Genomic DNA, 15830 nt, shown 5'->3' on the forward strand with positions numbered 1-15830 from the left:
ACTTAGGGCAGGTAGTGGCTGCTGATCCGGATAAAGACGGATCAACTAGAAGCATAACAATGAGTTGGAGCGCAAATGGAAGGCTCTCTAAGATCATGAATGACCGTTTACCAGTATCTGTCAAGAGAAATATATACAACCGCTGTATGTTATCGGTACTCATCAACGGGCAAAAACGTTTGGGAACTAATAGGGTTGAGCCTTTTTTTTTAAACGAAATTTATCGCCCCAGACCATCCGTGATTGGTGAAGGTGTGATGAAATATGTAGTAGTGATTAAAAAAATGGAAAAAGGCAAGCTGATTTGATGAAGTTCAGTAGAGAACGAGGGTACGGTCCCTGCGTCCAGGCAATGTACGAAGCAGGGTTGCTTGGCGAAAGAGCCGCTACCTTCAGGTGCCGGATCCTTGTAGTCTTGAGAGCTGGGCAGTCCCACAGTAAGTTATGAATGTCGGCTTAAATGTCCTCCTGTTTGCATATCGGACACCCTGGCCGAGGAAACAAATCTCGGTACTGAGGCCACTTCCGAGTGACGACTGGTATGAGGGCAACCCCGACCCGGATCCTCCTAAGCGCAACCTCCTCTGCACGGTTAAGGCCGCGGTGGAGAGTTAACGCTCACGGAGGAAGGAGAGCACGTGTGCAGCGCTGGAGGAGTTACTTTCTTGATGAAAGGAGGGTAAAGTTGTCCAAATGATGGAACCGAGGCTGTGATGAGTCTTGATTCGCAAGGCGGGTCGCTAAATCTGCCTGACTTTGAGAGATCAGAAGATCCCGTGAGACCCACTCAATGCGTACTGGCTGCGGGATGCATGCCTCGAGCCGGTGGATGTCCCGACATATCGTCGGACTGCGGCTAACACGTCGTAGGAACCGGACAACTTGAACGGCGTCAGTGCGGATGACAACGCGGGCCGCAAGGACCATAGTTATGGTGGCCACGGAGCAGAGTGCTTCTTGAACTGCAACGAGCTCTGCACAAAAGGAAGAAGGGCGTTCCGTAGCTGAAACCTAGATGTTTGATTCAGGGCAGGTCTGCACAGGAAGTCGATTGCTGTTTTTGCTTCGCAGGCTTGTATTTGCGTCTACGTAGACAACAATGTATCCTTCAGGCAGACAAGCATCTTGTTCCTCAAATTTCTGGCGAAGCAACGATGCCCAATTTGCAGATGTTGGTCGGCGATTATCTGTTGGCTTGCTGTCGCTGAGCTGTACAAACTTCCATGGGAGAAGAACTGGCATTAACGGCTGAAGAATAGAGTTTGACGTTGCATAAGTTCTCAGTGCATGCGTGGAGTACGATAGGACAACGCAGCGAGCCATGGAAAGAAAGATGATAGGTGTAACGGAACGGGACCGGTAGAGGGCAGAGTGGGTGAGGTAACAAATGTGGTTTAATGACATCCTAGTCGATATCAAGAGGAAGAAACGGGCTTGAGCATGGCATGTTATATGAAGGCGATATAACCGGTGGTCTTTAAGGGTAACGGAGTGGATTTGAGGAGAAGGCAAGCTTATCACGAGACGGCAGAAAGTTAGGTGGATGGGGGAGATTATAAATCTGCTGTGATGTGGTGGCCGTAGCAGGCAAAGGACAAGGTTAACTAGAGAGACATGAGAGAGGCCTTTGCCCTGCAGTGGGGCGTAGTCAGGCTATGATGATGATCAATTGTGCGCAAGAAAGAACTACTGCACAAAAGGTCAAGACGAGAAACTGTAGGCGACGTGACAAAGAAAAAAAAGAATTCGAGAGAGTGGGGAGAAACGGTGGCTTAGCTGCGGAGTGGCAAGGTCCGGTCGCAGATAGCGTGTGGCTGCGGATGCTCATTGCGGGGCGGGGCTGAGGTTTCACGTATACGAGTGAGCTTGGGCCACGCGTACCGCGCTTTACGTGTGAGACCGCCGCCTGGGCTCGATTGCGAACCACTTTCCTGTCTGACTTCACACACGTCCGCACGCACCGATTTCGGCAGGCCCACTGCTCGCGTCGCGGTTTTCGCGCCGCCGTGTTCTCGTGGCGAACTAAGAAAAAAAGTCCTCAGTCGCTGCGTACTAACGAGACGCCGATATTGAAAGGGGAAAAGAAGATGGAGAAATGCTGAAGGAACACGAGAGAAATCCGCGGTGCCAACGAGTATCGTATGCGAAGGTCGCGAAGGGTGCGGGGGTATTCAGCTCATAGCTCTCGGTTCCTGCAACGTGCAAGCTCTCACGTCCAGGCTACAATACGGGGAGGGAGCGTAATGGCCTTTACCCTTCACTCCCTCTGTCTCCGCGGGAGGTCGAAATTGTCGCCGCTTTGCCGCGACATGTTCCGGAAGAATAGAGACGTCTTGGCTATCTCGGCTGCAAAAGCTTATGAAGGACAGGGCAGGCACGAACTTTGTGACAGTGACACCGGAGCCCGCTTGTTCAGCAAACCCCTTGAGTGGGCCGGGAAGAGCGTCTGCAATGCGGATGCCTGATAATATGTTCAGGTTGCTATGCAGGTTGGTAACGGTCCTTCCATGCACGCTAAACGTGCCAGCGATATTTGTACGCTGGCCGTCCTAAGTCCACTTCTGTAGGTTTCAACTATCAATGAATGGGAGCATGTTGTGAAAAGTTTGATGTTAGCAGGAGACATTGAGTCAACGCTGGCGAAGGGATAACATAGCAGTCTAACCTAAAAGCTGATGTGCTTGCTGCTATTGCTGCATTGGCTGCAAAAAACACCCCTGCCGTGGTGATCTTAAACGATTCCGGCTTAATTAAAACCAATTTGGGATCGAGCAGAAAGGGCCTGATCTCACCACCACGCTCACGGCTATTGATTCCATGCACACTCGGTGGACAGTGAACATGCTGCTGCACTCACTGATACTTTATCCAAAGCTGCTCAAACTGAGTCAGTTTTAATAAATTCATGGCTGGACGATCCTGAGGAGCGATCCCATCCCGGCAACTTGATCTATCCCGGATCCGAGCACTAAACCTTAAGCGTTGTCTACACAACAGGTTCACAAAATGCTTTTTGACACGCTTGACGTATTTTCCCCTGATGATGGTGTTCAGGGCCTGTATCAATGAGAGGAATGAACAATTCCGAAATTCGGTTCCTTCAAAGCAAGAGATAAGAATATATCGTAGCGTCTGAAGCTTAGGAAATCCAAGATATCGATTAGTGAGGTATATCTCGCACCACACGCTAGTCCCCCAAGAAGTTGGTGCAATTCAGTAAGTCGGCTAGAGAAGAGTATCTCTTGCGATGGAGAAAAGTGCACATGTACTAAAAGTTATACGACTACTGTTCTGCCACAGACCTTGTGTGTGAATTATACTCCTTGCCGACAGTTTTCTCAACGCTGACAGACACGCATCTTGCGTTTCTACTTCAACGAGTAATAACACCAGTGCTTTGTGCACCGCTTGCAGTATCTACTTATCTGTCCACTCGTAAAGGCAGTTGCCTTCTTTTGTTCCTATGTGCTCACTGGGCCCAAGAAACGCGAAGGTCTATCTTCAGTTGCTAAGACGTGTTCAGCTGTTTCCTGTCTTCATCAAAACGCTGCTCTCGAGAGATATTTCTGATAATTATATCTTTGATTGTGACAATGCTTGAAAATTTTTCCGTTGTGACTGTACCTTGCATACTCGTGGTGACATGCTGATGGTTTGGTTGTTTGAGTTCTTCTGTGTTAAATATTACTATATATTTTGGACAGTTAGAAATAGCTAGTGCACATGTCACTCTCAGAAATTGTTATTTAATTTTTTGCCCGTGTAAGCGCTCGCCCAGTTCTCCATTAAATTCAGTTCTGAGCGACATGATGTATTAAGCGAATTAAATTGTCCGGTTGCCTCGAAGTCCACTCTTTCTTTTTGGTGGTGTCAATTCTCTAGCTCTTACCTGGCTGGACTTCCCTCTCGCAAATGAGGGTTCGTCCGAGTGCTCTCGCTTCATTAAGCTCTGCCTGGATCTTAATTTTAAGCAGCTTGATGTGAAAAATACAGGATCTACAGAAAAATCTGCTAATATTCTGCAACTCGTTCTCACTACCAGATATCAGCGCGTTCCTTTCCAATATGTATACTTCGTGTAAGAGAACTGCGCTCTTCTATTCCTTCTGCGGAAACGACAAAAGTTATTCCTGTCTCCATTAACGCAGACATTTACTCTATAAATCGTGAACCGAATCGTGAACTTCCTTCCTAGCTTCAAACTACTGTATCCAAAAAAAAAAGTGTCTTGGTTCAAGAAACATCAATTTGATTTATAAATACACTATACAGAAAATAAGTGGATTTTTCTATATATTTCTATGTCATATGGACTCTGTATTCCCATAATTCCATACGAGCTGCTCATATGGGATGTTTCTGTAGGGAAGACCCAGAGGCATAGCGCAAGACGTGAAAAAACACTGCACCTCTGTTGCGTTTCGTAGTTGGCTTGCGCTACGAATGTATGAATCCCCACCATCGCGCACAGCTTTATTGCTCTTCAGATCCGATTGTCCTTGACTCTCTTGGTGGGTTATGTTTAATTGAAAGACAGAAGCTTTCAGCACGCTCAGGTATTCAGGGCATAAGAACGAAGCTCGTGAAAAGCACATCTACCTGCTCTTCATTCATTCTTCGGGATATCTTTCTACCATCATTGTAGAGTTTTTCCGCCACTGATGAGCCAAAGGTGGTTTCGTTACATAAATCAGGCAGTATTTGTTCAGCATATAATTATCAGCCCATCCCGTGATCCAGCGCACTCAGGAAACGTCTTCAGCACAATTTATTCTCAGCTTGTTTGTTTACTCGAATCAGCAGCATTTGTAATTATTATCGGCACGGGTGCAGAAAAGTTCTTTTTCTGGAAAGCACAATTATCTTTGACTAAAAGTTACTTCGTGTTATGAAATTGAGCTCATTTAGTTTTGCTAAGGCGTTTGAGACTGTCCTTCATGCATTGGTACTATTTAAATGCAGTGTTTTTAATAATGACGGTCAGATATTAGCCTGAATGAAATGATTTTCTTCTGATGGGAGCTTATATGTGTCATTTATTTATAGTAAATGTAAAGAACGGCAAACAATGACATAGGAAAGACTACGCAGGCTTGTTCGTAGTTTGTCTGACGTCCCTGTGTTTGCCGCGCTTTAGGTTTACTATCTATCACCAACTAGCCCGCACCCACACCTGAGTAAGCTTCCCTGATTTATTATGGATTACTTCCTATTTCCTGAACTTCTGGAAGATATGAACGTTTTACCTTACGCACTCTCCTTTAAATATAAAATAATGATCTTTGTTACAATGTTGAACTTTGAACTTTTCGCATATTATTGAACTTTTCGCATTGAACTTTTGAACTTTTCGCATATTATAGTGTACTATGAGCCGTCGCGGTGGCTAAGTGGCTATGGCGATCGGCTGCTGACCCGAAAGACGCGGGTTTGATCCCGGACACGGCAGTCGAATTTCGATGGAGGCGAAATTAGAAGCCCGTGTACTGCGCAATGTCAGTGGAGGTTAAAACACCTCAGGCGGACAAAATTTCCGGAGTCCTTCACTACGGCATCCGAGGTGACCTCTCCGTTGCCTGCAGTACAGCCAGAGTTCGTGGTTGGACTACGCCCCTCAGTACCCGTGTCCCCTGATAGCGAACTAACTTCATTAAGGAGGAGCAAACATGAAGAGCGGCCTCCTGAGCGTTGGGGCTAGGGCCAATTTAAAAGCGTTAAATTAATGGTTTATCACGCAGAGGTTGTTCAGCCATTGAACGCTGCGGCGCCGAGTGGTAGCATCAGACGTAGAATATTGGCGGTTAGATAGTAAGGAGTTGTTAAGTGGTTGTAGATTAACAGCTACCAAAGTCATCTAAGGAGTCTAAAAGTCGACTAGGAGCTTGTAAAGATGCCAAAGGAACCACAAAAGAGCAGAAGAGGTTTAAGGATCCCCCAAGGTTGGCTAGGAGCTACTATAGAACACTAATAAGTTACCAAAGTCGACTAGGGGCTACTAAAGAGCACTAAAGAGTTACCGAAGTTCACTAGGAGCAACGAAATTTGCAGCAAACGTGCATTCTTTCGTATTTCTCTAATGCATTTTCTGCAGTGGTCTCATAGTTTTTACTACTGGTTATTGGAAACATTCCCTACGCTTTATCAGAAGGTCACAAATTAGAGTGGTGACTAACAAAGTAGCTGTGAAAAGAAGCTAACAAAGCATTCAATACCCTTCCTATCACAATTTTCGGTTCTTTCAGCACATCTCACTAGAGCATCACACTGCGACCTTGTGGATTGGAAAAATTTGAAATGTTGACAACAACCTTGCAGGCTTTAGCTGTTTTTCTTATTAGTAATGAATATTTGAATGCTTGTTGAACTCGCAATTTGTATGGCTATCAAAAGCACTGAATTCAACATCCAGCATGCGGGCTAAACCAAACCGTGTCCATTCTGCTTCTCTGTGCCTTCGCACTGCTTTGGCATAGCAAATGAAAACAGCAATCCTTTCCATCTACGGTTTCAAGTCTAGCAGCATGAAACAAGTGTTGGCTGCACGCCAAAATATTAGAGACTCGAAATTTCATTCCAGAGATCATGGCACAGGACGCAGGGCAGGAAAAGAAGTCAAGTAAAGAAAATTAATGGACGGCATCAAATTGGCATGGAAACAAAGGACAGCCACTCACTTTTCGTAGAAGTGATGCCAAGCAGGTGCTTTTTTATTAGTACTCAGGCGTATGGTAGCACGAAGTCCAACGCTGTACCCCTTGGTTAGAAGCAAGTGTTACGACGGGAGCAACTGAGGCGTCTGATGGCAAAAACTATCGCACTACAAAGAAAAAATGCGATTCGTGGTTCACAGAAGCGCGGGCCGCAGATACTCATAGTCTCTTTTATTGGCGGCTGGCTTTATGACGTCAAGAGACGCCAGCGTTGTATGCTTCCTCTGTAGAGAGCAGACCAGGAACTTTCTGTTGCCTGTTGCCTCCATGCATGCAAGAGTCCTATAGTCAGCCGAGCGGCACCACTTATCTGCTGGGACGGTCGTTTATCTTTCTATATACGGAGGTTTAAAAGCATATAGGATATGAATCACAGCTCTCCTGCTGCTGCCGTTCTCAGCTCACAGGAACCGCGGAGGCCCTTATTGCACAAGGCAGAGAACGGCTTAAGTCTAACGAGTAATTTAATATACCAGCTCACCGTACATTGCTATAAAAGACCAAAAACCGTAGTGCATAAAGAACAAACAACAAGTTCTACGTTCCTTAGAGGTGCCTACGCATCAAAGCCTTGCTCTTTCCAAGCATTGCAGTCTACCTGAAATTTTCTTGGAAAACAGCAGTACGGGTGGTGTTAGAGGTGTTGGTTGTATTAGTATTAGCATCATTAATGGTACCATGGTACGTTTAGAAGTATTTATTGTAGCAGTGGCGGCACTAGTAGTAGATATCCCAGCAGCAGTAGCAGTAGTAGTATTATTAGCAATATCAGTAGTAGCAGCAATAGCTCTACTACTACTAGCAGTAGTAGTTGTATTAGTAGTAGTAGTAGTAGCGGCCGCAGTAGTGGTTGCAGTTGTGAAGTAGCAGGAGTTGGAAAAATCCTCTTATGTGCAATCAGCGGCGCACAACCCGAGAAAAGTTGTAGTCAGGCATGACATGCCTGTCGTCTTCTCAGTGCAAAGAATACTGAGGCAGCTTGTGCTCACATAATGGGCGAAAGAAGAAACCCCACTGCGAATAGAGGCATAGCGAACCCATTGTGGACTATGCGATTCGTGTTCAGTATCAAACAGCTTTCACGTGTGGAGGGGTCGCTGTAGGGCTAACGGGACGCTGTATCAACTCCTGTGAATGGGAGCACCATAAAACATTAAAAAAAATAACTTGGTCGAATATTCCCCGTCAATACAAAGAGTGCAAATGTGAGCCCGTTCTTGGAGGTATCAGGATACTGCGCCGGAGTAGCGATCAGGTCGCTCGTGAAGCACTTGAGTCCTTTCTGACTGGAAAGAAAGCCGACGCACGCTGTAGTGACATCTCCATTTCCCTTGGGAAAAAAGTTTGCTTCATGGAATTTTCTATAATTACAAAGGTTTTAAAGGAAGAACTCCGTTTGCTTTTGAAAAATGAAATTCAGTTCTGCTTAATGAGGTATAGTTTGTTGGGCGGTGTCACCCCGCTGAAAAATAGTAACGAGAGGAGTCTGATTCCGTACGAGCCGTATACAAAATCATATGATCAGTAGAAGAATAAAAATCAGTAAATATACGTAAGCTCCACTTTAATGGTATGACGCAATAGCGTAGTGGGTTAAGATTTCTATTCTGAGCAGTTTTAACTATTTAAGGCTATTTTTTTTCAAATTTTCAATACTTTAAGGTAATCACCTGGTCAATTACACACTCGAAATTTTTGTACTTAGCATCTACAAGCATTAGATTTTAATTTTGAGCATTTTGGTGCTTTTGAACTGCCTTTTTGGAATTTTTTCACTTTTTATTTTTTTAATAATTTAATAACTTCAAGGACTTCATTAACTTGTCATCGCCTATCACAGAGCACTTAATGAGCAATCACTAGAGCCAGAAATTGCCATGATACGATTATTTCCGAGACGCGGTCCCGACTGCACCGACGACTTTTCGACATAACGTGCTGTATACGCGCTCATGTAATATGAGAGCTAATGAAATTTTTCTCAAATTTATTCCAGTTCTGCAAGCCATAGGAGTCTCATTCACATGTGAAGGGCGTACCATCAATGCTATGAGGTCTTTACATTTCTCGTTGACAATATTCTCATCCCTCCCTAACGTTTGGTATGAAGACTGCGCTTTTCACAGCCTTCTCATTACATCATAGGAAGGCTCTCATTTGCGAGCACGAGCTCTCGTCAGCAAAAAGTACCTATGCTGTAGATGTCAACTTATCGCTGTCACGGGCTACTTGGTGACTTCATTCCGGCGTTTGAGTCCCAAATCACCATACGCCAGTTAGAAGGCAGCTCGCGTCGCAATACCCACGATTTTATTTTGTAGCGATAGCTACATAACGGTAGCTTTTCGAGCCTTCAGCGTGGCGGCGCCGTGCGGTGGCGGAACCGCCACCCTGTGGCTGCGCCGCCACACTGTCACGTGGTTGGTCACGTGATGTGGAGCAGCTGCCTGCGGCGCGGCGCCGTGGCTATCACGTGGTTCTTCATGTGGTTGGTCTCTTGAACAAATACCACTCAGCCAGCTGTAGCTATCGTGTCACTCTAGGTTTAACCAAAGCTAAACCATGGCCAATTTTTTAACCTCTGGCACTCCGCGCACTACTTGCTACCAGGGAATTTCCTTCCGGCGGACAGCAGACGACCTGATCAGCCTGACTACGTCCACTGCAGGATGAAGGCATATCCGATACCTCTCAAATTGACCCTGACCTATGCCAACTGCGGCCTCCTTATCCCCGCATACTTCCTCACTCTATACCACCTCCTGCTCTGCTTGCCTTTTATTGGGATCCAGCCTGTTACCCTTAACGGGCATCGGTTATATTGCCTTCGCATTGCATGCCTTATTTCATCTTCTTGATTTCTGCTAGGTTGTCATTAACGCCCGTTTTTTCTTTAACCCACTCTGTCCCTTAACGTTTTACCTATCATCTTCGTTTCCTTAGAGCGCTGCGTTCTCCTGAAGTTGAGTTCATTCTTTCTCGTTAGCTGCCACGTTTCTGCCCGATAGGTTAGTATTGGTAAAAATACAGATGTACATTTTTCTCCTGGGGAATAAAGGTAGAATTCCATGCAAGATCATCGAGAAATGTCCAAACATGCTTCCCCCCCTTGTTATTCCTCTTGTTCCCTCTCGTGATCGGGTTCTGAGATGACTGCCTGCCCAATGTAGACGTATTTCTTTACCATTTCCAGCGCCTGGCTACCAACTTTAAACTGCTGTTCCGTTCATTCGCTTTCGGGGCAAACAACTGCACCGAAAGCGAAGTGCCGCGCTGGCAGTCCCATTGAGTTAAATGCGGTGCACATTCTTAACACTACACATGTTTCCGGAGGAGGATATCGCGCATACACCTCAGATGAGGTCCGTAGCCCTTCCCTCAGCCATCGTAAAGCTTTTCATTCTTGCGTACCTGTTTTCCACCACACACGGACGCGTTCAGAGCTGCGTGCGTGGATTGTTAGCTGGGGTCGACAAGAGGTTTGTGTTCGCTTGTTTTGCGAAGTCTTCTGCACCTTTACCAGAAAGCATCGCGTGAGTTTACTGGACCGGCTAGCGCTTGTTGGAAACGTTTTGCGTAGGCTTTTGCCTTTCTGCCTATGGAGAAGGTTCGAGCTGGCTATCGCAGCTTGTTGGTCAACTTCATGTGAACCGCGCCGCGAGCAGTGACACATGCTGTTGGGCTAGTTGTCCTTCCATGAAAGGTGCATCTCGCGGAAGGTCTCTCTCTACATGAGGAAGTGCAGCGCCTGCTTAGCCCAGGCCGGATGTTCGCCACTGAGCCAAGACTTTCCGCAATGGAATTACTGGCTTGACGTCTTGCGCCTCAAGCTGAAGTAGATCGGTGCATATCTGAATGAGTCGACAAGCTGATGATTTGTGAAGGTAATAACACCGAACTTGCTTTAAAAAAAAACTGTAGCCTTTTTAAAGAAAGGAATCTAACTTTTCTCACTGCCGACAAGAAAGGGGACTTCGGTGTTATTCCCAAAGATGTTTATCTTTCTTAAGCACTTGAGATGATTGAGTTTTCTTTTCATAAGTGTTGTGTAGTTCCAATTTCCAGAGCAAGAAAGCAGGTGAAGAAGCTGTGTGAAAACTTGAATTTTCTAAATGTAGCTAGAGACTTAAAAAACAAGCTCAAAAATCGACCCCAGATAAATTTTCTATAGTTTTAGCACAAAGGGCGGAAAGGGCGCACGGCGGCACCAGTAAGTGGCTCACAGTGTGGCAGTGCGTACTATAAACATGCATGCCACCACGTCGCATTTATGTCAGGGGATGATGAATAATTATAAATTCAGTGGTGCCTTCTATCTTTTATTATTGTCCTTTTGCAGCAACATGAAATTGGCCCATTATTTTCTTTGAGATATACCAACAGTCTCATTTAGCTCTGTCCTGAAGATGAATTTTGCGTTAGATTCAGTAACAGCAATCCAGTGGTTGAGTAATAACATAATCTTTTCGTCACAAGTTTACTATATATGAAGCATGCCTTGATGAGAAGTAGAAAAATCTCCGGCGTAAGATTTTATGTTTGAGCCGATAAATATGATTTATCGATTAATGCCTTAGGTCGCTTTTTTGTCGATTTTGAACTAGGTGACTTAAGTGACCTAATAACAAAAAATATTACTGATCTTAAAATTCTAATGGACTAGGGCCGATGCAATTTTTTACAAATAAACCCAATTAAACAAAGCTAATCGTATTTCACTCACAAAGTAAACGACTTCTAATCGTTTGGGACATATACTTGAACGCATAATTCTCCCATCAAGTTCTCTAACATTGCTGGGTGCGGCGCTTGCTCCGCATTTATAATTTAACCTCCAATCTAAATCTAGTAGCAAAAAAGTTGGATTTGTTATATGTGTACTAATTAAAAAGCCTCATTATTTTGAACATATTCTTCGTCCACTTTATTATGCATTCCTTGATAGCCACCTCAATTACTGTTTATCGTAGTGGGATAAAACACATTACAGCCATCTGTCTTTATGTCATCTTCAAAACCAAACTGATAGAATATTGACAGTCAGCTCATAAACCGCATCCAGTGCTCCCGTTTACCTCGGAATCCACATATTACCTCTCGTTTGTTTGCTGATTCATAGCGCCCCTCACAACAGCGCTCCTATCCCTAACTTTACAGCTTCCCATTTGTCTAAAGTCAGTAATAGTAGATTCTCAGAACAACATCATACCTTGCTTCCAAAAGTCAAAACTAATTATGGCAAACAGTCTACTTTATTCTCAGCAAACACTGTCTAGAGCTCGCTACCCACAATCATCAAATCTTCCCGTGTCGAAGCATCATTCTGTAAAACTTGAAAAAATATGTCCTTTTTAATTAACCTCAATTATCATGCCAATGAATGCTGTAAATATTCTCTACGTCTTTTATTGTTTTTGTGGCTCTGTACAGTAGTGCGTTGTCTTTTTTTTCCATGTTTCTTAATGTATTTGTAAAATTTATCATACTTAATAAAACTTTATTATTAATTCCCACTGCAGCTGCTTTCCGCTAAGGTGTTGCTATTTGCAATACCTTTATCATGCATTTTATGTGCAATCAATAACAGGAGGTCCGCCTTAAAGTTTCAATTTCGGGACCTTCTTCCGTACTCATTATATATCGACCATATGCCTGCACTTCTTTTTTAATAAACAATTCCAAGTACTGTTTCCATTGCCGAAAACAGGAAGCTGACGTAACATAAAGAGAAGTAATAATAACTGCACAGTATCTGGTATATTTCGTCGACCCATGTTAAACACTTACAAGCACAGATGGATAGCTTTGTTGGCAACAGGAATCTCCTTCTATATTGCCAGTTGACTTGCCTGCAGGCAGCCTTCCAGGTATGTATTGAAAATTTGATTGTGTTGCAATTATAAAAAGCTGCAAATAAACAACCATAAATAGAAATGAATAACGCTTGCACCACCCGACATATTGCTAGAAAATCGCACTTGTTAGGTATAGAGCAACCATGTTTGAAAACGTGAGAAAATGAGCATATGGGCTGCTGCTCATGTAGGAAAAAAGTTACGTATCGGGCGGATGTATATATCGGGTAGATTTCCCCGTGTCCTGTTAATCGCTTGGCTTTTCATTTGTATGTGAAGGGATTCTTGTAGCAGGCTAGTTGACAAACATTTTTCTTTTTCAAGTTGGCAATCCCGTCAATCAAGTAACCCGTGTTTTGCTGGTGTTCAGCGAGAGCGCTAGAAGTCACTGTTTCGTTCCTGACGTCAGGCTAGTGTTCTTTAAAACGTCTCTTGAAGTCCTCTGTTTCACCCATATATGGGTATATTTTGTAAACGACACGAGGGTAGCTTCTTTTCAAGCAGGTCCTTTACCCGTATCAGATGGGTTCTTTGCTTGTTGGATGTGACATGGCACCTTGGATGTCATAGTGAGTCAATATCCGGCATAACGTCTCGCTGACACTAGGGGCATAAGAGTTTGCTGCAAGTGTTTTCTTTATGGCTGCTCTTGCTTCGGCTGGAGGGCCCGCAGCGTGTCGATCTTGTGACTGTAGTACTTGACGCGGGTATCCGTTCTTTGTCAGCTCCTTTCTTATGCGGCGGGCTTCGCGAGTTCTTTTGCATGGGTTTTAGCAAAGCATGAAGACCCGATTATAAAGCGCCGTGGCAAGTGAGCGTTTGTGCCCTATTAGGTGCGCAGAAAGAACATTCAGGTGCTTTCCTTTGTGAATAGGCTTCCTGTCCACGCTCGTCGTGATGCCGTTTGCTGTTCGCTCGATGAGGACACGCCGAGGAAATGGAGGCGCCCATTGTTCTATTCTTCCGTAGTGAATTATACGCTTTCTTGAAACGAGTACAGGTGCCGTAGAAATTTTTCTGCATTCTGTCGTCGGATGACGCAGAAACAGTCGTCAACGTACCGCAGGAAAAGCACTAGATGATTCAGTAAACGACAACTTTACCGGCACTGCTTTAATGTACAGTCGTGAGCTAAAGCTGTATTGCACAACACGCAGCCGGTAGCGGAGCTCTGGAAAACTGCATTGCAATGCCATCTAGCAGCAGCTATCTTGGACCTAGACAGTAGTGCCGGTGCCCCATTTCATCGACAAGCATGTCAGTTAGCTCGGCTCGATGTGTCGCGCTCCTTCTCGCCTAAATGCTCCGACGCAATAAAAGTCGCGTGGGTGGCGTTTTTATTTTTTTCATAGTTTTGTTTTCACTGCGTGGTCGAAATGCGACAACCGGCGCATGGCCGCCTCTGGCCGCGCTGCGATATCGCCAGCGTAATGGTCGTTCGCGTGACGCTAAGTCGCCGAAGAAAAGGCCATGTCTCTGTCGTCCAGCTTTATTTCGACGTTAACAGGCGCGGTTTTGATGCGGCAACGCTCGGGATTTCATCCAACAGTAGCGCAACACACCGAAAGGAGCCAAATGACATGCCTGCAGATATGATGGGTCCCCCTCGAGCTGTCCCGGCCCCTGTCGCTGTCGCTAGATGGCTTTTCGATGCAGTTTTCACGAGCTCCGCCATAGGCTGCGTGTTGTATACCACTTTTTCTCACGACTATACGTGCGGAGAAAACGTTGCGAAACAACCAAACAGCCACATCTTCACGTCACGAGCCAACAATCCGCGATCGCCGCTAAAAACGCGTCGGCGTGTAATGGAAAGCGAAGATACGGGACTGAAAAGTCTTCCCGCGGCTTAGAGAGCAGTCACGAAGCTCATGTGAACGTTTAACTCACAATATCATCCTCTAGGGACATAGAAAGTGCTCATAATACGCAACATGCATCACTCAGAATGGTCGCCAGCGTGGTGCTCCGATTTCCGGGCAGCTGGTGTCTGCCTGAGAATAGAAGCAAGGGAACAGCAGTTTATAACTGGTAGCCAGGCGCTGGGAAAGGTAAGCAATACGTCTGCTTAGGGCAGGTAGTGACCGTAGATCACACTAGAAGAAAAAGAAAGGTGTGAAGCGCATTTGGCCGGTTTTCGGCGAACGTGAAAGGCATTTTATTGGTATCTGCCAAGAAAAAGATTTATAACAGATCTATCCTACAGCTACTCCTCTATGGGGCAGAAATGTGGCGGCTAATGAAAAGGGTAGCGCTTCAAGTAAGGACCATGCATCGAGCTAAGAAAAAGAGAATGATAGGTGCAATGTTAAGGCACAGGAATAGCGCAGAGAGGGCCAGAAAAAAACGCGGGTAATGAAATCATAGTCGAGATCAACAGAAGAAATCTGCTCCAGTAGGGCATGTACTACGAAGGCACGATGACCGGTAGTCGTTAAGGGTAATTGCCTTAATACCAAGAGGAGACAAGCGCAGTAGGGCGGAACAAAACTAGTTATTCAGATGTGATAAAGAACTTTGTAGGGATAAGGAGACCACAGCTAGCACGTGACACGTTTAAATGGAGAGGTATGGGAGAGGCATTTGTCCTCCAGGGGACATAGGCTGATAATTGTGATCATGTCATCTGCTGCCTGCCAAAGCAGAAATTCCGTCCCGCCCAAAGTAGTCTGGCGACTGCCAGCGGCGAGAAACGAATGCGTTCCTGTGCTGATGTGGAATGCTTTCTGAGCGGTGTGCGGCACATATAGGGCAGCTCGAGAAAAGTAAACGCCGAACTGGACTCTGGGGCTGTCCGCGACTCCATATCGAATATGGCCGCCGTCTCTGCTGCTGTGCTCCTAGCGGCGCTTATATCTGAGTCAAATTTTCAGTTTAGTTTTTACGACAAATTTGAAGAACGCACAAAGTTGTTTGTTTTCGGAATGCACACTTCCTGAGGCTTTAAGTGGCCGCTTAGCGGCTGTCAGAGGTTTGTGAGAAAGGTGATGCGTAGTCGAAGTTCTCCGTTTGTTTCTTCATTTGAGCCTGGTACATTGCGAGTAATTCTGTCCGAAGTGTATGCTATCTATTTTTGCAGCGAGAGGCTGCAACAAAAGCCGCTTCGAATAGCGGGGTACCGGTGACGCAATTTTTGCCCATTTTGAACACTCTCTTGTCTTTCTGATATGTGTCGATGAGGAACTGGATGGCGTGACCTGTCACAGAATGGGCAGGTGACAGCATCCGGTTCTGCGGACACGAACACGCCGTCAACATGATAACA

The 15830-nt window shown here is 45.3% G+C and overlaps 1 protein-coding gene across 2 annotated transcripts in view; it reads right to left on the reverse strand.

The window, feature by feature from the left end:
- The window catches only part of LOC144132383 (uncharacterized), a 53633-nt gene extending 46771 nt beyond the window's left edge, over nt 1-6862 (reverse strand). Inside the window, exon 1 of one of the 2 annotated variants that reach the window (XM_077664741.1) lies at nt 6675-6862. The gene's annotated coding sequence lies outside the window, so the exon portion shown is untranslated. The remainder of the gene's footprint in view (nt 1-6674) is intronic. The other variant, XM_077664742.1, reaches the window with a different exon arrangement.
- Nucleotides 6863-15830: the final 8968 nt, after the last annotated feature.

The sequence above is a fragment of the Amblyomma americanum genome, chromosome 5, assembly GCF_052857255.1.
Source record: "Amblyomma americanum isolate KBUSLIRL-KWMA chromosome 5, ASM5285725v1, whole genome shotgun sequence".
In the NCBI taxonomy this organism is placed as follows: Eukaryota; Metazoa; Arthropoda; class Arachnida; order Ixodida; family Ixodidae; genus Amblyomma; species Amblyomma americanum.